The following is a 24467-nucleotide window of genomic DNA, read 5'->3' as shown; positions in this document are numbered from 1 at the left end:
TTTTATTTTAGATGGGAGTTTAGGGCTAAGTCTTATTTTATTTCTTTGTTACAATCAAACATAAAAATCCCTCAATTTATAATACAAATTATAGTTTATATTGCAACTACTCCTATTTGCACTTATTGTTACCATCTTAATTGGTGTTTTTTCTTTACCAGGTTTTTTATTCACTGTTTCTTTACTTCTTATTCCTAGCCTCTCAAATGGATTAGGTTTTCTTGGTTTTCCTTCTAATGGTTTTGAAGTTTGCATTCTATTTCCATTTTTGTAGTTACCCTCATATTTTTATTTTATGTACTTAAATTAATAAATATAAAATTAATCACTATTTTTACCTTCCTCCTGAACAATACAAGGATGTTGGAACACATCACTTCTGACTCTACTCTTCCATCTACCATGTTATTGCTTTTTAGTATTTTAATTGCACCTTATCCTTAAGCCTTCCAAAATTTCTCTTTTCTTCTTTCTCAGTCAATTTCTTCTTTCTCAGGTCTTTAAGATTTCCCAATATTTTTGCCACCATTTTTTTAGTCATTATTATTCCTGGCAACGGATTCCTAGCTTGAGTTTAATGTCCACCTTATTATAGCCTTTTAGTAGTGAACTTATTGATGACTTTCTAAGGGAGAAACTTCCATAGTCTCTGTTTTCCAGAAAATGTCATTATTCCCTTGTTTGGCATTAATTGTTGCAGTAAAGAATTAATTGTTGCAGTTATCTGTCTTTGGGGGGAGAATTTCTGTCTCTTTCATATTTTCCAGTCTTAATTAATCTAGTATGGTTCTATTTTTATACATTCTTTTCAGAACTCCTGTGCTTCCTAGAAATGAAAATGTATGTTTTTCTTGAAATCTGAAAGATTCTCAGCCGTTATCCTTTAAATATCGCTGGTCCTTCCTTTCCTTTATTTTCTGCTAAAACTCACATTTCGAGGAATCAGTTCAATCTCTCCTCCACATTTCTTAGCTGATCTTTTTATATCTTTTCCTTCCTGCGCTGCATTCTATTTTACTTCCTCGGAACTGCCTTCCAATTTATTAGTTCTTCAGCTGTGTACCTAATCTGTGCATTATCCCGCCCACTGGGTCCTTGTGTTTTTCACCTAAAGGACTTCTTCATCACTTTCCACACTGACTAATCTTTTTATTGTGGTTCTCAATCATTCTTTTACATCTTCAATACTTTGAAATATACTTATACCATTGTTCTTTTCAGATGAATGTACTCTTTCTACTTTTGAAGATGTTAAATCTGTTTCATGTGTGGACTCTGTCTCATTGTAGTTCATTTTCTTGTGTGGTTGGTTTACAATTCTCATTGTCAGCTCATCTTCAGTGAGGCTGTTTTTTTCTGTGGGACTCCCCTGACCCTTGGGTTGTGAAAGTTTCCCTACAGCAATAATTTCACATTTCCTTCTGCTAAAAATGTAGGACTTTAATGGTCCTGAACAGTTCTTTTATTTCTCTACTTGGAATTCCCACACCAGGCTGGTAGTACAAATTTGGATTGCACGTCTGTGTTTGCCCAGACCTGGCATGTAATTTTTCATGGATGACTTTCCTCTCTCCCTTTCCCTAAACAGCAATTTTTTTTTACAGAATTCTTGAGTGTGTTAGTTTCTATTAAATGGAAGGGCTAGGTCTTTGAGGCTCTAGACTTCATGCAGGGGCCTCAGTTCTAGCCACCTCCCCTCAGTACAGTCCAATACCCCATCTCCTGTCCTATACTGGTGTGAGACCCCCAACCTCTGCCCCAAAGCCATCTGACCATCAGATCCTCATTTGACTCCTGGAGATTTCAATTTTTCCCTTTTTTGTCTGAAGTTAGCAAAGCACTAAAAATAATTTTAGTTCTATCTTGTGAAATATAAAGTGTTCTTTGAAATTTCCCCACCAAATCAGGACCATCCCACAGATTGTGAGATTCTTGGGTTTAGGTAAGAGAAGAAGAAGGGGGCCAACATTTGTTGAGTTTTTCTAATGCTTCTGGTCCTGTTCTAGGCATTTTATATGTGCTATCTCATCAATGCTCACAAAACCACAGGAGATACTTCTATTGACCCATTTTGCAGAAAACAAAACTGAGTCTCTAAGTGGTTAAGGCTCTCGTCTGAGGTCTCAGAGCTAGTGAGGTGCCTCTTAGTCTAGGTCTGATGGGTCTGGCCTTGTCCATACTCTTCTTGCTTGGCTCACTCTCTTCCTGTCCCAGCATCTGGACCAACCAGGAACTGCACAGGCTTGGGAAGCAGAGGGGAAGATGAGGGGCCCAGACGCTGCTTAGAATGAGCATGGAGACGCCATGTTGCTACTCAGATGTGAACCCCTAGCAGCATCAGTGTCTCCCGGGAGCTGGTTGGAAATGCACGTCCATGGGCCCCACCGAGACCTACTCAAATCTACATTTTAACACAAGCTTGTGTGATTCACATCCCATTTCAGTGTGAGAAGGGCTGACCTACTAGTAACCTAAGCTCTGTACGTAAGGAACCTGGAGCCAGGTGAGTGTAGACTGAGAAAGTGACGGGTCTGGGGATAGAATTCAGGGTTAAGCTTCTCCCTTCTACCATGTAATACCTCTCACGGACACAAAAGTTTTCCGTCTCATGGGATCCACGGGCCAAATGTTAATTAACCTCAGTCTGTTCCCAGCCATAGGACCTCTCAGGCTGAGCATTCCTGGCACCCCGGAGGCCTTTATGTTCCCAGCGAAGACGGGCTTGTTCCTCATTCTGTCCAGGCACCCACTGTAGGCAGAGAAGATTCTGAGGAGAGTGTTGGATTAGGGACCCCCTCTCTGTCCTTCCTTCTTGTGTTGCACTGGATCCCCAGGCTCCTCCTGTGGCTCTGGGTGTGAGGGGACAGCCAGGCCAGGAGGAGAGAGCGGCCCTCTATTTCCGTCAGCTAGGGCTGCCCCAACAAAGTACACAGGCTGGGGGCCTTAACCAGACATTCGTTCCTCACGGTTCGAGAGGCTGGAAATCCAAGATCAAAGTGTCGGCAAGCCTGGTTTGTCCCGAGGGCTACTCCTTGGCTTGCACACGGTGTCTCCTCTCGGTGTCCTCACCCGGCCTTTCCTCTGTGCCTTCGCATCCCTGGTGGCTCTCCCAGTCCTCTGGAACCAGGGTCCACCCTGATGACCCCGTTTAACCTTCATCACCTCTTTAAATGTCCTTTCTCCCAATACAGTCACATTCTGAGGTACTGGGGACAGGGCTTTGACATGTGAACTGGGGTGCACAATTCGGCCCATGATGGGTCCCCAGCTTTCTGCAGAGGAAGAGAGTCTGACAAGTGGCTTTCCCTCCATGTCCTGCATTCTGCGTGGCAGCTCTTGCTGTCTCACCTGCCATAGCCTTGCGGGGCCTGGTGGATGGGAGAGGAGGGGGTGAGGGCTGTGGAGAAGAGAGAAAAATGCGGGAGGCTATGGATATGTGTTCTCTCTGGTCAAACCCCGAGTGTTCTCTGAGAAAGTCCCTGGTAGCCCTGACTCCTGCTCTGCTGTGTGTTCGCAGCTGCTGCAGCCGCAGGACAACACCTCCTCTTTAGCTCCGGGCAAAACTCAGTCCCGTCTCCTTTTTGTTGTTTTTAAGTTAGAATGCTTATTTTGACCCATGTGCAGTCTACCCGCTGGAAATGAAACGTCCGTGAAAAATTACTTCAAAGACACGTTTTTAAAACCCACTGTCCATAAGTCCCCTGAGAGGGCCCGTGACTACTCTGGAAATTCCTCAGCCCATTATGTTCTCAATCTTGCTTAATGGGGGAGGGGAGCCATAATTTATTTTTTAAAAGATTTTGAAGTCTTCAAATATACCCCCTGGCTAGTTGAAAGTCTGAAAAGAAATCTCATTTGTATTTCCCTAATGCTCCAAGATTTGATGACTAAGAAATGCTTCTATCAAGGTTTTTGTTTTGATTCCTCATTTCCTATACTATTTATTAGCGACTCACAGTTAGAACATAAAATTACCCAGAAGAGGTTTAAAAGGACTGAAGTTAAACCCTAGAACAAATTAAAATAGATACAGACAAGCTGTGGAGAATAGAGGTTAAAAAAAAATAATAGGGGCGCCTGGGTGGCTCAGTCTTTAAGCCTCTGCCTTCAGCTCAGGTCATGGGTCCTGGGATCGAGCCCCATATCAGGCTCCCTGCTCGGTGGGAAGCCTGCTTCTCCCTCAACCTTTCCCCCTGCTTGTGTTCCCTCTCTCGCTATTTCTCTCTCTCTCTCTGTCAAAATAAATAAATAAAATCTTTAAAAAAATAAAATAAAATCTTAAAAAAAATTATTGTCCCTTCTTGATGGAAAAAAAAAAGTTGTAGTAAACCAGAAATAGAGGGAAACTTCCCAAAACTAAAGGATACATACTCTCTCCAAACATTATACTTAATGGTGAAATGATGAAAGTTTTCTCTTTAAGATCACAAATAAGACAATAATATCTTCTATCACCCTTCTATTCAACATTGTAATAGAAGGTATTGCCAGTGCAATAAGGCAAAGAAACAAACAGGGTAAGGAACAGAAAGGAAGACATGTAACTGTCATTATTTGTTACTGATGATATTATCGTTTCCTTAAAAAAAGTGTTAAAGAGTGGTGCCTGGGTGGCTCAGTCGTTAAGCGTCTGCCTTCGGCTCAGGTCATGATCCCAGGGTCCTGGGATCGAGCCCCGCATCGGGCTCCCTGCTCAGTGGGAAGCCTGCTTCTCCCTCTCGCACTCCCCCTGCTTGCGTTCCCTCTCTTGCTGTGTCTCTGTCAAATAAATAAACAAAATCTTTAAAAATAATAATAACAATAATAATAATGCGCCACTGTACCTGGAGAGAAAAAGCAGACAGGACCTATTCTTCCAGCTTGAGGTAACCCCTTCACGACGGAAGCTACCAAGAACGTCTGAGACTCTTCCAAGCACTAGGATCTGAACAACCACCTGAAGTCCTCCCCAGACAGAAGGCAGTGAAGGTGAAGCCCCACCTTGGCCTAGGATGTGCCTCTGAGCATGCGCAAAGGGGCCCCACTGCCATTCTGAGAGTGCCCACCTTCTTAGGGATTTTCTGCCACAAGCAAAGGCACACACTCCTGGTTGGTTATCCCACTTTGGTTCCGTCTCAAATATAATTGTAGGATTTGATTCGACCTGCATAGAAAAGGAAAGAAATACAATCAGACCATGTCAGATTTTACAAGTAAGCCGAGAATAGCAACAGGCTGCCATCAGAACCTGCCTACGTGGGGATATGCCAGGAGAGCTCACCACTCCTCTCCAGGTGTTTTCCTCATTTATTAAAAAGATACCACACTTTTATCTTTTACTTCTTCCTTTGATGAGATTGCCGACTGCTATGCTCCCAGACAGCTCTCCTTTTAAAATGGGCTGCTGGTGGAATTGGCTTCCAGCCATGCTCACTGTGCAAATCAAACCTAAAATGGGATTCTATTCCTTTATCTTAGTTATTGGGGAAACTGAGGCAATGGCCTGGTCAAGAGTCTCCAATTCAGAACATAGTGTTCTGGCCATACTTGCAGGTCAAGGCTTATGTGGATTTGCCAGTGGAATTAGACTATGATCCTTTCCTTAGGATGTTAGGTACTTCCATGATTTTAGAAAGGGACAGGGGTGGGCGGGGGGTCCTGGGAGAGAAAGATCTGGGAAAATGAACCACTTGCCCCCTTCACTGAGGTTCAGAAATATAAAAATGTGGGTGGTAGATGAAGATGCCCAACTAAGGTCAAGAAAAGGTAAGGGAGGGGCGCCTGGGTGGCTCAGTTGGTTCAGCGACTGCCTTCGGCTCAGGTCATGGTCCTGGCGTCCTGGGATCGAGTCCCGCATCGGGCTCCCTGCTCGGCGGGGAGTCTGCTTCTCCCTCGGACCCTCCCCCCTCTCGTGTGCTCTCTCTCTCTCTTTCTCTCTCTCAAATAAATAAATAAAAAATCTTTAAAAAAAAAAAAAAAGAAAAGGTAAGGGAATTACATTATGAATGAGGACCAAGGCATGGACATTCGAGAGCAATGTCATAATGTCCATCTTACATTAGATCCCATCTACACACAACACATTGGCAGTATGTGTGAGCCCAAGGGGAAAATATTATGTCTTTGGGTTAAAAAAAAAAAAGAACAACAATAATCTTTCAGAATTCAGGAGTATTGCCTTTGAGACACCCCTTACTGATGGATCCAAAGAGGCCCAGCATCCAAGCATCAGAGGACACTGAGGGCAGTGAGCCTGAACCACCAGAGATCCAGCCCTTGGGTCCTTAGGAGAAGGCACAGTGTCCTTTCTGTATTTTTGCTGAAAACAGCAGTGGCTGAAGGGTTAAGATAAATTCATTCCGTAGGTAGATGTGAGTCCCCAACACCCACAGCAGACAAGCTGTGAGGACAGCCTGGCCTGACACCAAAGTCAAGGGTATGGTCCCATTTGGAAGTCCTGGGAATGTCTCTGCGGAGAATTCCCGGGGCACCGCTAGAACTCTTGCTGCTGAGGGCAGGAGAAGGGGGAGTGTGCCATTGTAAGGGAATTCGGTGTCTATGGGATACAAATGTAAATGTGGCCGCCTTTGTCCTCTCTAGCTGGTAATGTGTGAGACCTGCTGGTTTGGCTATGCAGATACTGTCCTCACCAGGCCACACCTTGTTACTCTTCTGTCCTGTGTGATATGGCCCAGGGCTTGTGGATGCTGGTGTTCAGGCAATAAATGTTGAGCCTATTATATTAAGTTTTAATATGGTTATTAGGGGGAGGCCTGAAAAGCCAGGTGGTTACTTGAGATTTCCCCTAAAGGGGTTGGGGGCGGCAGGCATTCCTGACGTCAGGAATTAGGAGAAAGAATTTATCAGAAAGGAAATAGGAACTTCCTGTCTCTACTAAGGCAGACAGATAAGGGACCGCTACGTCTCACCAAGCTCACTCTGCTTTCTGGACTTGGGAGGGCCAATGACTACATGTGGGCTTCTGGCTGGGAAGCACAGAGACAGAGCCCACTATCTAAAGGAAAAGAGAAGCTTAAATGCAAAGATCCTCTAGCATCTAGAACTGGGGAGCCTGACCACCCAGATCCATGCCATGGTTCGTATTTGTCTTCCTTACATTAGCCCTGACTCCCGCAAAGTCTTGTTTAAATGGCACGGCCTTGTTTCAGCTTTGCTCCTAGGGAAGGGGGAAGTATCTTCACTAAAGGCTGAGTCATCCAGGGCTATGGAGTCCTCTGGAGGAGGATGAGAGAGTAGGTACCACCTCACAGAGACCCAAGGGTCCTGGTGAGACCATGTGCTGAAGTAAGGAGATGAAGAACATGCACGAAACCTACAAAAATGATTCTTATTCTACATTTTGATTTTCTTGGTCTGCCATTAAACCCAACCTGGTGATCAGTCACCACAAGGGTGGGCAGGGTGTAAAGGTCCCAGGACATAGACTGGATCTACAGAACAGATGGGCTTGGAGAGGCAGAGACACGTCATTCTGAGTAGGGAGCCAGCCTGAAGCTGACACAGGTGGAGAGTAGGAGGGTCAAGTGCCTGGTGGGAGGCAGGGGCTGTGTAGGAGGAATTCACCTGGGGGTATCCAGACAGTAAGGGAAGTTAGGATGTCAGATGCAGCATCTTGAGGGCAAGAGAATGGACCCATGCCTTCCATTCTATTAGCATTCCCCACATTGAGTGAGTCAGGCTCTGATGATGGGAAGAAGCCCCTTTGGGATCATTTTGTCCACAGATGGAGCAATGTAGCTGGGATAATTTAGAAGCAAAAGACCCAAGGCACTGTCACCACTCAAGAACAGCCCTCTCATGGACAGCCAAAGAAACCACTCCATGTCATGTTGTGAGGCACTAAGCGCCTTTCCATTATCCCCATCTTAAAGATGTGGTGCTGTTGGCTGAGGTTGGGTTCAGCTTGAATCCTCTCCAAGTGGAAAGTCTCGATGAAGACTAAGGTGTGATTCCACATCTTCTCCCTGGACCTGTATTCTAAGTGCTCCTGTGCAGATGGCTCGTGAACCTGCAGCATCCCGGTGTCTGCTAGCAAACCCATGCCCCTGAAAGGGGTATGGCAGCACTGTAGGTGACCACCTTCCTAGGTGATTATGAGGTCAAGTTCAGCCATTCCCTCACTCTGCCAGACAGCAGACCCCACTCTGTCCGGAATGATTCCCTTTACCTTAATTCATGATTTGCAACTTGGTTTTAATAAAATGTACTTAAAACTAAAAGTGTCCAGAACAGAATTGAGTGTGGCTTTGAAGGCAGATTCAGGTCTTGGACAGTCCTTAGGTTAGCCTTGGTGCCCTCAGTTTACCATCAGCAGAGTTCTGAAGCACATGCTCCCCACAGTCACAGGAAGGGGCGGCAGACCAAGAGGGAGGATGGGGCAATCTCATAATATTCCAAGCCCAGGCAAGCTGCTTCTCTGGGTAGATTCCTCTCGTTGGCTAAGTCTATAGGAAGACGCGCTTTTTTTTTTTTTCCCACTAAAAGCTAGGAGGCCAGTCTAGATATTTGTTTCACAGTTGATTTCCTTCCGGAAAAGCAAGTCAAAATGACTATGGAATGGAGAGAACTTTAGAGGGAGCCACACATAGGGGTCATGGATGAAGACTGCAGAAAGATGCAGACATGCACGGTGAAGCCAAGTGGTGTAGCAGGAACACGAGAGCACAGACTCGGAAACACAGCGCCGGGCACATCCCTTGCTCATCCTGTGTCTTCGTGCAAGTTACTTAACCTCTTTGTGCCTCAGTTTCCACATCCAGGAAACAGGAAAAGTATCTCTTCACATGCTTGTTGTGCAAACCACTGGATTAACACATGTAAGCGCTTAGAACAAAGAGCCTGGCACATAGGAATATTATGTGGGTCATTATTCATATTGTTTTATGAAACTCTGTTCCCCAGGCATGCTTTCTCACTACTGACCTTCAGAGGGAGACTGACTGCAGAAAAGATGCCAGTTACTAATTTCTGTGATCTCCTACCCTTGAGCTTACGGATCAGAGCTCAGAAATGACTCAGGCACTCACCCTGAACTCAGAATGTTCTGGCAGAACTTTTTCCACTCCAAGGAGTCGCCAAGTAATTATATTGAAGACATCTTGCCCTGAGCCAGAAATGTGATAACACACATTTCCTTAGAGGGATGACCAGGAGGCTTGAAGTGAAAACACCCAGGAAACGTTGATAAAACGTTATATGCATGTGACTCCATACAGAAGGGAAGGAAGAAGAGGGAAAGGGAAGAAAATAGGGAGTTGGAGGAGGAAAAGAAGTTTTCAAAGGGACTTCAGGTTCACGTTGTTTCCACACTGAGGTTGAATGTGAGGTTCCCACACATTCAGACCTGCCTCTCCACCTACAGTCTACACCCGGTCCTCGGTGGCCACAGTCGCACGGAGGCTGGATACCAGGGTTTACCTTTTCTGCGCATGCTTCTCCCACATCTGATAGATCATCAAGTGCTGCTGATTTCGTCTAATCCTATGCAAGCTCATGATTTCATTTCCAACCAACGGCTCACTTAGGGAAATCTCACTGCGTCGGTCTGGATCTCCCGAGCCCTGAGGAGTGGAGAGGGTGTCCAGTTACCTAGCCAAGGTCAGCTAATCCTAAATGGGGATGTCGAGAGGAGAGGAGAAAAAGTCAGTATCCACCCAACCAAAAATGTCCAAAACGCAGCCCCCGCTGCAGTGAGGCTTCATTGACTCCTCTGCGGCAGACGCCCACCGTGCCCTGTCCCTGTGTGCCATACGGGGCGTTTTGGCTTTCCTCTGTCTCTGTATCTTCTTTTGTTGCTGCCACTCAAATGCCCCTCTGCTCACACGGGCTTGGCTACCTGCAGGCTGCTGCCCCTATACTCTCTCTCTGTGAGTCATCTGGCACGCTCTGTTCCAATGTCTGTGTCCCTCTGTGTGTCTCATTTTCAAAATCCAAAAGAAAGGGGATTTAACTGGGTCCATATGGTGCCCTATGGAGCAAGCCTGCCGGGCAGGACTGTTGCAACAGGCCGCTGCCCAGAAAACCTAAAGACAACTGCTTTGGAGCCAGCTCATGTCCACAGCCCTGTCATTTGTGGCAAGCTCATATAAAAATTAAAATCTTTGTTGACCTTCAGTAGTCAACGTATTAATTTATACATCTAGATTTTTTTGGTATGGGGTGTGACTTCAGTGGATATGGGCCTGTGTAAGTCGTTATCAGAAAGATAGGAGCGAGGCAAAGGGCAACCATCTCATGAGCAGTCTGAGATCTTGCAGGAATATTAAAGCTCTTTTAGGGTCATTTTGCACTGCACAAATCCAGACCTACGAGCAAGCAGAACAACAATGTGTCCTATTAGCCGTTCACAAATGGTTTCTTTTAAAATGTCCTTTCTGATCAGCAGTTCATGGGAGGAGTTTCTCTACCCCAACAGGTCAGGGCAGCCCCTCGTGTGAAGTCAGCATTTAAACATTCAGCAGGGATGTGCCGGACCACCCAGACTCCCCCAGACCCCAGCCCAGCCGCCACGCTGGATGTCCCTGTGCTGGCTGGAGCTCTGGGATCCGGGCCACAAAGATGCTTCGAGATTTCTGACTTTGCCACCAAGGCAAATGATTGCAATATTACACACATCTGGAGAGAGAGACACATATTTAGGTGGGTGATAGAGGACGTGGTTTGAGAAAATTTTCCAGATCTGGTTAACATTTTTTGTGGCCATGGGAATTTTGTTTAACCTTCAGCTCCCTAACCATAAAAAGGAGACGTAGCTATGCACTCAGTGTGCACACGGATTCCAGTGGAGACTGATAAGAGCATCCACTTATAAATACAATGGCTGAGGAGGGTCATTTGGCAAAGGGGAGGCCAGTTTCTGAAATTGGCTTCAGTTCTAGTAACCATAGAAAGCAGGTGAGATCATCACCACGGCCTGACAATTCCCTTAGATTTACCCCATTATTCCATCTTGCTCTTTTCATTTTAAACAAGATCTAGCTAAAAGTGTGACTTTAACAGACTTGCTCAGTGGCTAATATTATTGTATTGGTCACTCCATTTCCTTCCTGGGGTAGTAAATACCTGTACTTTTATGGTACAGGCTTTAGTCGGTTCTAATGAGCTTCCCCATGTTCCTCTGGGCCAAGAGCAACGATGGCAGCCACTCATGACTCAGCTTCCTATGCACCTGGTCCTGAGGCTGACCCCCAGGGAGAGTGGCCTCGGGGAAACAGCACCCCCTTCATGAAATCAGCCTTGCTTCCCCCACGTGGGGGCAGGAGCCACCACTGTGTGCTGAGCCCAAGTCTACCCTGTGTTCACAGAGGCAGCTCTCAGCTGGCTGAGCTGGCCTCCCAAACTTGTCTCGGCTGCACTTGGCACACAGCCTGGCCTTCTCGCACCAGAGCCAGAAGGCTGCCACCAAGAGCACCAGGCCCGCTGCTTCCAGTCTGCAAATAGGGAGGAAGGGGGATTTTTCCAGCCCCACTGGGGCAGGTGAGCACTTGCTGGGAAACTTTGAGGGTATCTGAGTGCCCACAGACCTGCAGGAGCACCTCACTGGTGCTCACAGCCTCGCTCGTTCCAAGAGGGAAAACATAATTGTCCAGAAGGCCCAGCAGAAATGGGGCTTGAGGGACCAGGCCAAAGTCTACCTCCAACAACCTAGACCTTCATATCCAAAAAATATGCATAATGTTAATAACTGGCTAAAAGCATTTACATACATTTTAAACTTTATTTCAAGCTCCTTTGCATAGAATCAAAATCAGAGAGATCGGTCTTTGAGCTGAAGGAGAAATGTATATGGCTTGATAGATACAGATGTGACGGATCTGGGATCTGACAGGATGTTTGTAAGATCAATTGCATACAGTGCATTGAAAGTGCTCAGTTATGGAGTGGAACTGCCTTATTTCAGAATATATGATGCTTGAGGGCTCACAATTATCTGAAAGAAAAATCCCCAGAAATAAGATGTCAACAACTTCATTTTTGTAGCCCCATATTGATGACTGTGAAAAACTCTTTGGCATCAATAAAACTTGAGTGATTGCCTTTTCCAATTGTCCAAAATGAGAAGCAGACCCAAAAAGGCACTTTTCTGCCAAGGGAGATTTCTCTTAATTATCCTTGAGCCTCATTTGCTACAGGCTTAGTAAACAGCCGGAGCCTTTCCTCCCTCTCTGGGACCCCATGCGCGCGTGCGTGCACGCACACACACGCACACACACACACACGCGCGCGCGCGCTAGTGTGCACATGTGTCTGCACACTCATGCACAAAATGCACACCTATGAAGACAAGCTAGCAGGGGCCAGACCAACTGGGACAGATGGCTATCAGACTTGCTAGGTAAAAATATGGACAGTGCAAAGAACAGATATAAAACCTTTGCCAAAAGCTTTATCGCAGGGGCCCCGCTTGCTAAGTGGTCCTTCAGCTTTTATATTTGGATAAATGAGGGTTTGAGTAACTCAAAGTGACTGGCCTTCTAAAACCACACAGAATTCTTCTTTTCCCAATAAAACCTCAAATCTCCTAAATCCCATAGAAGTAAAAAAAAAAAAAAAAAGCCATGTCCCTGAGGACTAAAATAGAAAGAGAAAGAAAGAGCGGCCAAGAACATTATTTTCAGCTTCCAGGGGACCGCCTTTCTGTTCACATGCCCGTCACGATTTGTCAAGGAAGTTAAGGGTCCAGCTCACCCCACCAAGATGAAAAACTTGAGGCCAAGAGGTGGCTGCCTGGAGTTGGGCCTGAGCAGGACAGAGGAGAACGTGCATCCTTTCTTTACCATGCCAAGGATGCCTCGGTGCTGAAATCCAAGGAGCCAAAGACAGTTTTCCAAAAGACTGTACTTAGTAAGGGCAGAAGGTGAGGGTGAACAAATGATGCTCTGTCTCCCTCAGGGTTTTGAAGATTATTAGATTACCATTTCAAGACAGGAACACTCTGACATGATGTAGTAGTTGGACTAAAGAATACAAGGCCGAATCAAAAACAAATTTGTTGAGGTTGGATGTTGGGGAAGCTGGTTCACTTCTCCCGACCTGACTATTTTCTTCTCTGGTTGATTCATTACTGCTACAAACCCTAACACTTTTACCATATGACTACTATTACTCTCTTTATCTTCCCAAGTCCCTTATGGGGGGATCAACTTATGCTTGTCAAACATGTCAATACCACAGTAGGGGACAATCTCAGGCTTTGACCTCAAGCCGGTACTCACTGGTCCTTCCCCCTGCCCCGTTCTCTTTCTTCTTTGTCCTCTCTCTATCATGGTACTTGGTCCCAAATGACCCGAAATAGGGTTCTGCCTGCCCCCTTCACTAGTGCTGAGAGTTTAGGCAAAGAACACCTTTCTGAGCGTTTTCCCGTATGTGAAACAAAACACTCCATGAGGACTAACTGATATAGGGACTGAGACTGAGATTATTTGAGAAGGACTATCCTAATCACACAAGCACTTTAAAAAACGGAGAGTTTTCTCTGTCTTCCCTGTGGCGTGTTGGCCTGTGAGCTCCAAGGGGCTCATTTCAGCGAACCTCTCCACAGAGCTCCGCATGAAAGGCACAGGGGCGGGCCGCGGCTCCATCCGAGGGAGCCCGCCAAGACAGCTTGACCGCCTTCTTTCCAAATAAGTAGAAATAGGGAAGAAGCTTGCATACTTTTGTTTAAAGTCTGACCCATTTTTCAAGATTGCCATTGTTCTCTCAAATTCACTTTCCTTCCTTTGCTTCCTGTACATGAAGAAAGTTCACACTCACACACTCAAAACACAGCACAACACAGAATGTGCATGATGTCACCCCACAAGGACCTCCGTACAGGGGAATTCCAAGTCAGAGGCCATGTCCCCATTAGGAGCCTTTGCCAATATTGAGCCACTGTCCAGCCGGCTGGCAGGCTGACCATCGCCACCACCCCCAGCGTGTGTACACGTGTTTCGGAATGATAGCGGAAGCTGTGGTGGCAGAGAAGGAAAGAGAAGGGGGCCACGGGAAGATCTGTCTGGGATGGGCTTTTCCAGAAGGTGATTTAAGTGGTTCTGAATTGTCCAAGATAACACTGTCTGAATTGTCTCGCTCTTCTTAGCTTTTTCTTCTAGACTTTTTAATTCGAAGAAATAAAAGGCCTTTAAATAGTTTTACATAAAGGTATAAAATTATCTCTGGAAAGAGAGAAAGAATTAATGCATGTAAACCAACCTATAATTTGGGATTGAAGGAAGGCTAGGGATACTTTTGTTCCTTTGTGTACTCTTCTCCCTTCTATTTAGAAGTTCTGCATCTTCTTTGCTGCTTTCTCCAGCTACCCACCTACCTTTGTGTTCGAATACCACCCCTTTGATGAAGATGTTCCTTCACTCCTCTCTTTCCCAGGAAGAATAAGTTATTCTCTAACTAATGCTTTTTCACTTGTTTCATTTCCCACAGCAAAGAATTAATTACCTCTGATTATCTGTGTAAACTCCAGTCCTGGAGTCACTCAAGGACTTCACAAAGACTTATAATGCTGATATCATGGGAGGGCAGCTGGCCCTGGAAAAAAACAAAACATTAATCCTGGAAACCACAGGACAGAGAAAAGTCTAGGGTCTGGGAGAGTGGGGTAGTCATGGTGTGGGTTGATCAAGGCAATTGAGTGAATAAGTCTTTCTCAAGAGAGTATACTTAGTGACCAGAAAGAAAGGGCAGATGTCCTATTGGACTTTAGGTAAGTTTAGGTCCCTTAAGTGGGAGGAATTGTATGCATTCCCACATCGCACAGGCCAAGGATAGCAAGAGCTGACTTCTCAGCCTGGTGCTCTTCATGGATGTTTGTACTGTCCTTTCCCTGAAGGCAGAGCTAGAGCAAGAAGGGAAAGCACTGTGGCTTCTAGAGGCTCTCTCCTTCCCTGAGAAGGAACTTGAAGAGAGATAGGTTCTCTGGGGCTGACTTTAAAGATCTGCACTGCAGTGATCTCTTCATCCATCCAACCAAATAGCATGTAGTAAGCACCTGCTCTAGGTAGGCTAGGGCAGTGTTAGATTCTAGGAATAGAAAATCTCCAAACTCTGGGAGCATGCGATCTTCTCAAGGAAGATAAAAGGTCCTGTTAAGAAGTTTTCTCACATCCAAAGAGCCAAGAACAGCCAAAATAAGTGAGACAGGGGTAGGAGGGAGAGGACCCTCGTGGTAGGTCTGAATATTCATCAAAGGTGATGGCAAGAACAGGTCCCCCAGGAAGCCCTGGGCAGGGTCCCTCTGGTAGTGATCCCAGGGAATACAACTAGAAAATGACCATCTTGAGGTTTAACTCTGAATGTAGCCCCGGTGCTGTAACCCAGGAAGGAGAACCAAGGCCACCTGAGTTAAATGTGGCATGAAGAGTCACCACTGAGGGGCTGTTTAAGCAGGGAGGTATGTTAGCTGGAAGCTGCTTTCCTCAAGCCACAGAAACATGCACAGTTGGGAAAGAATTCCTCGCTAGTGTTTGAGACACCAAAGCCATTTTGGTTAGGGCACTCAAACTCAGTTTGAGAAGAACAGTTACGTGCAACTGGAAGTCTCCGAAGCATTTTAAGAAGTGGAATAATTTTAGTAAATTAAAAGACCACTTGGATCATGTGATTCAGGGTTGAGGAGGAGTGGGAAATACAAAGGATGTCAAGATGGAGCCTGTCAGGATGTGGCAACTGGCGGGAAATGGGAGTGAAAGAGAAGAAGAATGGGTGGATGAGGAGATGTGGATGTTGGCTTCAATGCCTTCCACTTGGGTAAGGAATGTAGGCAAATCAAAACACACACAAGGTGGGGACAGAACAAGGAGATGCCTGGTGTATGTCCCACAGATGTTAAGCTTGTTTGCCTGTGGGTCATCTGACAGGAGATGCTTAGGAAGACAATAGGTCTGCTGTTTAGGAGAGGTCTTTGCAAAAGATCATATTTGGGAGCCATTGGCTTTGCAAGTGGTCAGAGGAAACTGTGGGGAGAAAGGTCAAGAAGAAAAACCAATGTATTTGAGCCTCCACAGTGGCTTGGGGATTTGGAAATGATTAGGTGTTCTTCCTTCCCCTGCAGAATTCAGGTGAGTGCACAAGTCAGGATGGCCACCTCAAGGCAGTAACCAGGAAGAGAATGGTAAGCAGACAAACTGGGAATACTCCAGTTTGCCTAAAGCAATGGGTCGAGTTAAGAAATCACAGGAACGGAGACTAGAAAAGGCAGGTTGAGGCCAGCCTGTGAATGACCAAACCATTTGGAAGGCAAAGGGGAAATGTCATGAGCAGGGTAACCACAGGTCCAGCGCTCTATGGAGCATTGTCAAATTCAGCTAGAGGAAGCACTTCATGATATGGTGATGGACAGCAGGCAGAGAACAATGGCTGCATGAAGGGCAAGAGGAGAGGCAGTGAGGTCTGGTGCCAACCAGGAGAGACACTCAGAATACCTAATGACCTAATGACACTAATGACACGGGCACCATCTATGCAGAACAGGTGCTGGCCAGGACACCATACCGGCATGAAATCAGCCAATGCATGCCGTTGCCAGAGAATCAGCAATGGGAAGAGGTAGGAGGAGGTCCTGCAGTGAGGATACGACCTGCCTCCGATGAGTGATAAAATATAAAAAGGACATGCAGATGGCCACCATGATGGTTATGATGTAATATCAACAAACAAGGGAAGAATGGCTTCTTGATAAAATGTAGCTCTGCTCTTCACATGTGCTTTCATGGGACAGAAGAGAAAACTGAGGGGATTCAGATACAGAGAGACCTTGTGGACTGGGAGCATCCGGGTCACTGAGAAGCACTGCTGGCTTCAATTTCCCGTTCATAAACTTGGCACGTTTCAGTCTTTGCACATCACTCTCCATAACTGTGGGACCATTTGTCTTACTTTTCCATAGCAGTAAAGCTAATTCAGAAATGTAAAAACAAAAGAAAATAAACAGTCACTTTCCCATTAGCCCTAAATGCTGATGGAAAAAGTTGGTGGCAAAGGCATTTCGGGGTCCTGCCCTCTATTTAAGGTTCAGCAGATGCTAATTTACCTTGGACAGTAGACTTCCAGAGCCAGGAGAGGTGGGACCACCCGCGCACCGTGGGCAGTGCAGGCTTGCTCCTCCCGACAACATCTGGGTAAGGCTAGAGCCTGTGTCCTCACACCCCGCAGTGAAAACAGCATTGCAGAGCTCTGGAACAGCTCCTGGGAAGCCGTCCAAGCTGCAAGCAGAGGTACCCAAGGTGCTTTTGCCACATTTACCTCCTGTATTTCCTTCTTCCTAGTTGCAGCAAAAAGTAAGCTCAGGAGTGTTGGAAATCCCCATCAAATGGTAGCCCAGCCTCTGCTTATAAACCTCTGGCCATAGCGACCTCAGTTCCTCCCAAGGAGAACCTACCATCTTTGGAAAATTCTGGATTATTGGAGTCTCTCTTTTTGTTTTCCTGAATTCCACCTCTCCCTAGCTTCTGCCTATTGGCCCCTTTGGAGGGACCAAGAAGCAGTGTGGTTTTTAGGCGGTTCCTTCTGGAATTTTCGTAGCAGTGACATGATGATCCTACAAAAAAGGCAGCAGGAATAGGTGAAGACCCTGACAGTGGGAGCCCCTGGAATTAGGCATTGATACTTTCTGTACACGACCTCTGAGCCTTTCCCATTCAACACGCTCTATTCTCTGCTCCACCAGTTGGTTCCTCTGGCAAGTTGATGGTGTATATGTGTGTGTCCTGGGGGAAATTCTCCCTTCCTATTTCGGTTATTTCTCCTCTCGGAAAAGCAGGTCACCTGGGCAAGAGGCCAGCTAATACAAAGTGCAAACATCTTGTTTGGGGAGGAGGTGGTCAGAACTCACTTATTTCTGCTCATTGGACTTGGCTCAGCAGGTGCAAAGCTGACTCCCAAGTCATGTCCCCACTTTTCTTCTGCTCTGTTCCACTGCTCTTCCCAGTCACTCCGCCCAATCAGAGAAAATTTAAAAAGGCAAGACTACACAGCTTCCTCTTCAGCTTTGCCTCTCTGGATTGTTTTATGCTGTGAAAATGAACCCTAAACCACCCATACCAGGCACCCCCTCTCCAGGCTGAGGGATGTTTGCAGGGGTCCCAGCCATCTCTTAGAACTCCCTGGCACTAAATCTTTGTCTGGATTGGGAGAGATTTCACCTTCCCTTAATATCCTCCTCTAATTTGATTTATACCTTGTTGCTTTTTACATATATTCTTCTGTCCATTATAGGGGTGAGCCTAGTTGTTTCATCAATAACCAAGATTCTTTCTCTATATTGGAGTCTTTTTCATTCATTTGGATGCATTCTAAGAGGGGATTTATGTAAATCTGTACCTCACCTACAAGCTTTCTACAAAGTTTTGCTTTACTTTTCATGGTGTCTTATTTAGTACATAGAAGCATTTTCCTATCATTTCTCTATTGCTGATTGTACCTTTGGTCAATAACTTTCTTCATACTGGTTAATTTTTGGCAAGGGAAAAGGGTTGCAAAACCTGTGCTTAGCTTTCACTTAGGTTATTTCTTTATCTTTTTAAGTATTTTCTTTTATGTTGACTATAATTGAATTAATTTTCTTAACCTGAGTGCTTTAATAGATATATATATATATATACACACACACACACACACATATATATATACACACACATATATATATAGTATTTTTGTTCTTAATTCTGTCATCTTATTTTATGCTTTCTCCTTTGGTATGCTTTTACTGTCTCCTTTGTGCTTTTTCTAAGAACATTTCCTTTGTTAGCTTCTCCCAGTGACTTGGAGGTATATATCCTGTTTCAAATTTACTTCTGGTCTCCTTTAAGATTTTCCAAAAATGCATCTTTTGTTTTCTCTTGTCAAATTCAGGAAAATTTAATAATCTTTTACTCCCTTGTTAGAGGAAGTTTTACATACTTTCATCCATTTGTTTATGCCAATATGATTATTTTCTATTAACTTACTATTTAAATGTCAAGTAATTTCTAATTTAATATTTTTTTCTTCACAAACAATTTGACTCTTTATTTATAAAACTATTTAGTATCTATATCTAAGTATGTTTCTGGCAAAGCTGTTAACCATAGGCCTTTTGTAATATGATTTCCCCATTCCTAAATACTTGCCTTTGATTTATTTTTTACTCTACCAGTAAGTTTTCCAAGGAAAGCACATGGGTCTTGGACAACCAAGCAAGCCTTTCTGATACCTTCTTACAGGCTGGATATATAAATTTTGAATCTCTATATCCTTCCCCAAGAAAATCCAAAAGAATCCCTGCATCGTCTTTAAATGTACAGTGTTGGAACAGATGTTCTGAAATCTCTGGAAGATTTTTTTTAATATTTCCCTTTGTAATTTTCCTTTCTTCCTGCAAGGGTGATTTTAGGTAATTATTCTTTGTCACTGAAATTAAAACATTTGGGCAGGATATATATGCATGCAGATTTCTAGTCACAAGAGAATTCAGTGTATTCAGAAAACCCATATTTTCTTTATAACCTCAGAAAAGTTTTCTTCCACATGACCATTTTTTTTCTGCTCCATTTTTTCTAGTTTTTATTCCACAGAATGCTGATGAGTCAGAAGTGGGATTTTCCTTTCTTGGTGTCTGTTATCCTCTCTCATCGTATTCTACTGTGTATATTCATTCTACTTTCCTAGAAAGCCTTTGTAGTTTGGCCTCTGGGTCATTGTTTTTTCCTTTTGACAACTTTTTTCTTCACTGTTTATAGTACAGATTCTAATTCTGTTAAGAGTCTTTGGCATCCTTACATTACTTTTATATTTTGTTCAACTTTTTATCTCTTCCATATGTTTATCTCTATCTCAAATGCTTCATAATTTCTTATGTATTTTATTCAGTGTATAGAATATATATGTAAATCTGTGTATATATATATATATATAGAGAGAGAGAGAGAGAGAGAACGTTTATATAGAATATATGGAATTAGAATACATAGAAAGAATATATAGGGGTGAGGCGCCTGGGTGGCTCAGTCGTTAAGCATCTGCCTTCGGCTCAGGTCATGATCCCAGGGTTGTGGGATCGAGCCCCACATCGGGCTCCCTGCTCCGCAGAAAGCCTGCTTCTCCCTCTCCCACTCCCCCTGCTTGTGTTCCCTCTCTCGCTGTGTCTCTCTCTGTCAAATAAATAAATAAAATCTTTAAAAAAGTTAAAAAAATAATAAAAATAATTTAAAAAAAGAAAATATAGGGGTGCATCAGTGGCTCAGTTGGTTAAGCGCCCAATTCAATTTAGGCTCAGGTCATGATCTCAGGGTTCTAAGATTGAGCCCCGCATCAGGCTCCAAACTCAGCAGAGAGTCTGCTTGAGAGTCTCTCTCCCACTCTCTCTGCCTCTCCCCCAGCTCGCAACTCAACTCACTCTCTCTCTATCAAATAAATAAATAATAAAATCTTTTTAAAAAAAAAATATACAGAGAATGTGTATATATACACATTTTCTTCTGTTGTGGATGGTGAATCGTGTAGGAAAATCATTTCTCTCTTTTAATCCCAGTGTCTTCTCATTATTTCATGAGAATCGTAATCAAACAAGAAAATAACCCAGGATTCTTTGCCAACAGGTGGGGAGTATTTAATCCCCTTTTTCTCACCTGCAAGATCTTAAGCTGAGTGACAGGTTGTTGTGTGCCACCTTAGGCTGAAGATCTCCTGGCTATCAGGATTCTAACTTGTATGTCTCTGTTGAACCGGGATGAGCTGTCCTCAGCTGAGATCACCCAGTGTGCTGCATATAGGCAGAGTATGCTCCTATTCATCTCTGCTGGAGAAAATTCATGCACAGTGGCAGTCCCCAGACGGAGGTGTTCTACTGCTCCTACTTGTCTCCGTTATCTCTACTGTTGAGTTCAATCCCAAAACGCAGTGAATCACCATATAAACATTTCCACCCAAGGAGCAACATCCTTAATAATGTGGAAGTTCCAACTGGGTGGCTAGAGCAGGGGGATGGTTGTGTAAGGAAAGACTTAAGCATCTCAGAAAGCAAATCCTCTCACTTGGGGTTGGTGCCCAGGCTTTCTGCTTGACCCCTTGGGACCAGGTCTCTGAGGCAGAACCCCACAGATGGGGTGACTGCAAATAGTCTTCTTCCTTCCTTTCCAGTCATGTGTTGTTTCGGGGCTTTAAATGTGAGCTATGATGCATGTAAAAGTTCCATGACTGCACCCAGTGATCAAACTCCTTGTTTCCAGTGCTAGAGGCTTTGCACCTTCTTTATTTCCTAGGAATTCCAGTGGAAGAAGAAAGAAATTTATGTAGACATTATTTCTTTTTTTTTTTGTAGTTTCAAGTTTTTACTTAAATTCCAGGTAGCTCATGTACAGCGTAGTATTAGTTTCAGGTTTAGTGATGCATCAGTTACATACAACACCCAGTGCTCATCACAACAGGTGCCCTCCTTAATCCCCATCACCTGCTTTACCATTCCCCCTTTCTCCCTCCCCTCCAGTAACCACCAATTTGTTCTCCATAGTTAAGAGTCTGTTTCTTGGTTTGCCTCTCTCTCTTTTTCCCCCCTATGTTCATTTGTTTTGTTTCTCAAATTCCACATGAGTGAAATCATATGGTATTTGTCTTTCTCTGACTTATTTTGCTTAGCATTATACTCTCTAGCTCCATCCATGTCATTGTAAATGGCAAGATTTCATTCTTTTTTATGGCTAAGTAATGTCCAATTGTATATATACCACATTTCATTCAGAACCTAAACACCTCTTATTGTATGTATTTTATCTTCTTATAATGGCATGTGCTTTTGTAAACTGCATCAAAGACTTTATTGAAAGAAGTGTGTTAAATATGAACAAAGTAATTAAAACTAAACACATAAGTCTCAGAAAACTAAGACTCTAGTGCTTGATAAAGTCAGAAGCAATTTTCAAAAATATCTGACCATATTTATTCTTCACAATTTTAATGTAATACAAGTTCTGTTAAGTTCTATTAAATGTTTTCGTTGGGGTAAATTCCCTAAGTTTGTCATTTGCTTGGTTTGTCTACAGACTAGTTTACCTGAGCATATCTTCCTGGAGGTATGTATTGAAGAGCAACAATCGAACTTACAAACCCAAGTTCACTCAGCAAGTAGGGGTCTCAACACCAGACCATTACCATGTTGGTCTGAGGTAGGAAGTACGTCTCTCTTTTTTTCTTTTTTTAGATTTTATTTATTTATTTTTGCAAGAGAGAGAGCACGTGAGAGTGAGCTTGAGCAGGGGGGAGGGGCAGAGGGAGAAGCAGACTCCCCGCTGAGCAGGGAGCCCAACGTGGGACTGGATCCCAGGACCGTGGGATCATGACCTGAGCCAGAGGCAGACGCTTAACCCACCGAGCCACCCTGGCGCCCAGAAGTATGTCTCTTTTAAAGGCTGACCAAAGAACAGTAAATGGACCTCTAGTCGGGGAATGTTTCAAGCAAAACGCCTTCAAAGGAGGAATTTTGGGCCAGCTTCTCAACAGAGGAGGCCCTGCGCATTTGCCAGCTGCCTCACTGGTTGAGACTTTATCTCAGATAGGTCTGTCGCTCAGTGCCCCTTTTATGTAAGACACTGAACGCATCTGCCAGGTGCAGGGGATTCCTGTTGTACAAAGACTCGAGGCTCCTGACATCAAAGGGAACCTGCAATTGCAATGCTGGCATTTTAAAAAGAAGATGCTGAAACCAAAATGGTTTTTCTCTCCCAGCGTTTGCTTTGGAATTCGCCAAAGCCAGACCCAGGGAAAGTGATGACATCCTAAAAGCCTGTGATTAATTCATGCTGGTCCCCAAGACTTTGCCCTCAGTGCCACATGGTGAAGCAGTTACTACCACCTGGTTTTGCCTCACAGCCAGAAAGCACTTCCAAGAATTCCAGTCATCACTTGCATAGAGATAGGCCTGAGTACGGGGAGTTTCTTACAGTGCTATTTTATGCAAATCTTTTATCCTTTCCCTCGAGAAGATTCCCTTGCATAAACAACTCTGATTACCAATAGATTATTTACACATGTGATTGATTGCTCTTCTTTCAATGAGTTGTTCTGTGTGGCGGTTCAGGTCCCTGTTTCAGTGTTTTTGTACAAGTAGGAGGCTAAGGTGGCAGGAAACAGGAGCTCCCCAGAGGAGCAGTAACTGTGATAAATGAGACTATGTGAGGCTATTTACATACAGGAAACGATATAAGCAAAGGAAGGAGGCAACTCAGAGTGTGAAGTTGTATTAAAGCTATAGCGCTGATTTTTTTTTTTTTGCCAAACCAAACTTTTTGAAATATCTTATTTATTATCTTTAGTTTAAAAAGAATCAATGTATATGGAGAAAAGGTTTATTGTAATTGTTTAAAGAGCGTCTGTAATTGAATGTGAGTTTTTCTGCTGAAAAGCATAGACACTTTGTACAGGAGGGCTGAAATCAGATTATAGGATTTGCATTAAAGTCTGGAAAATAAGAATGTATTCGGTCAACACCAGAGTGACCAAAAGCCATAGGAATGCAGAATAGTGGTATGTCAACTTTTCTCCAGAGGAAAGGAGGAGTACTTCTGAGATTATGCATTTGCAGATGGTCCCATGTGGCCTCAGTTGTATGTAAGATGAGAAGTCAGACTTGAGGAAATGAAGTATCTACTTATGATCTCAGCCACCAAGGCTTGGCCAGGATACTGAGAATCTCCTAGTCAAAGAGCTCAGCCATAAAGAAGTCTTGACATATGTGACCTGCTGCTGGGTCTCACTACAACATAATAAGACCATTCCTACCGCAAGTCCACAGAAGACTTCAAGTTTTCCCAGGGTGACTAGGCCTGTTCCACACTGACTGGGGTTGAAGCACCATTCTTTGAACTCTGGCTACAGGAAAAATCCAGGGTTCTAGGATTGGGCCTCATCCAACTATACTGATTCTGGGTCATTAGTAAGGAAAGGGGCATTGCTATGTACTCCAAGTATAATCGCCAAAGAATAGACACATCACCCAAACCATGACAAAAGCCCTACAGGCCCAGGGCTCAGCTCTTCTTGACCTAGAAGTACTGATGAACCCATCAATAAAAGAGTCCTTGTCTGAGTAAGTCTACAGATCATCCTAGAACTAGTCATGGGCCTTCATCATAGGTTAGGTTCCAGATACAACATGACCCAACTAGTTAAGAGAGCTCAGTAGAACTATCCGAGTTAATATAGCCCAGAATCAACTGGAGATCTTGCTACAAGCTTTGAGCTGACTTTTTAACTGTGGCTGTCTGCTGTGGGTCTCCAGAATGTTTTCTGTTCTCATCCTGGGCTCCAGGAAAGAGCACAGATGGCTAATGTGAACGCCGACCTGGAGGGGAGCCCAAGTTTTGTATATGATCTAGATTGTGCCAGGGAAGAGACAAGGACTGTTTTAAGTGCCTCCGGTTTGTCCCAGCTCATGGACACAGAAGCAACGTAGAGATTCTGGATTTCGACATGGAGTTGAGAAGTCTCTCAGAAGGATGGTT

The 24467-nt window shown here is 44.3% G+C and overlaps 1 long non-coding RNA gene across 1 annotated transcript; it reads right to left on the bottom strand.

The window, feature by feature from the left end:
• Nucleotides 1-2789: 2789 nt before the first annotated feature.
• LOC141374667 (uncharacterized) lies at nt 2790-9602 on the bottom strand. The gene is made up of 3 exons (XR_012381741.1): nt 9418-9602; nt 4824-5143; nt 2790-3397 (listed from the first exon to the last, which is right to left on the bottom strand). It is a non-coding gene; the product is annotated as an uncharacterized lncRNA (long non-coding RNA).
• Between the last annotated feature and the right edge of the window lie 14865 nt (nt 9603-24467).

Source organism: Callorhinus ursinus, unplaced genomic scaffold (genome assembly GCF_003265705.2).
Source record: "Callorhinus ursinus isolate GAN/ISIS: 27379988/994484 unplaced genomic scaffold, GSC_fseal_2.0 scaffold20, whole genome shotgun sequence".
NCBI lineage: Eukaryota > Metazoa > Chordata > Mammalia > Carnivora > Otariidae > Callorhinus > Callorhinus ursinus.
This window is presented reverse-complemented; position numbering and strand designations above follow the sequence as displayed.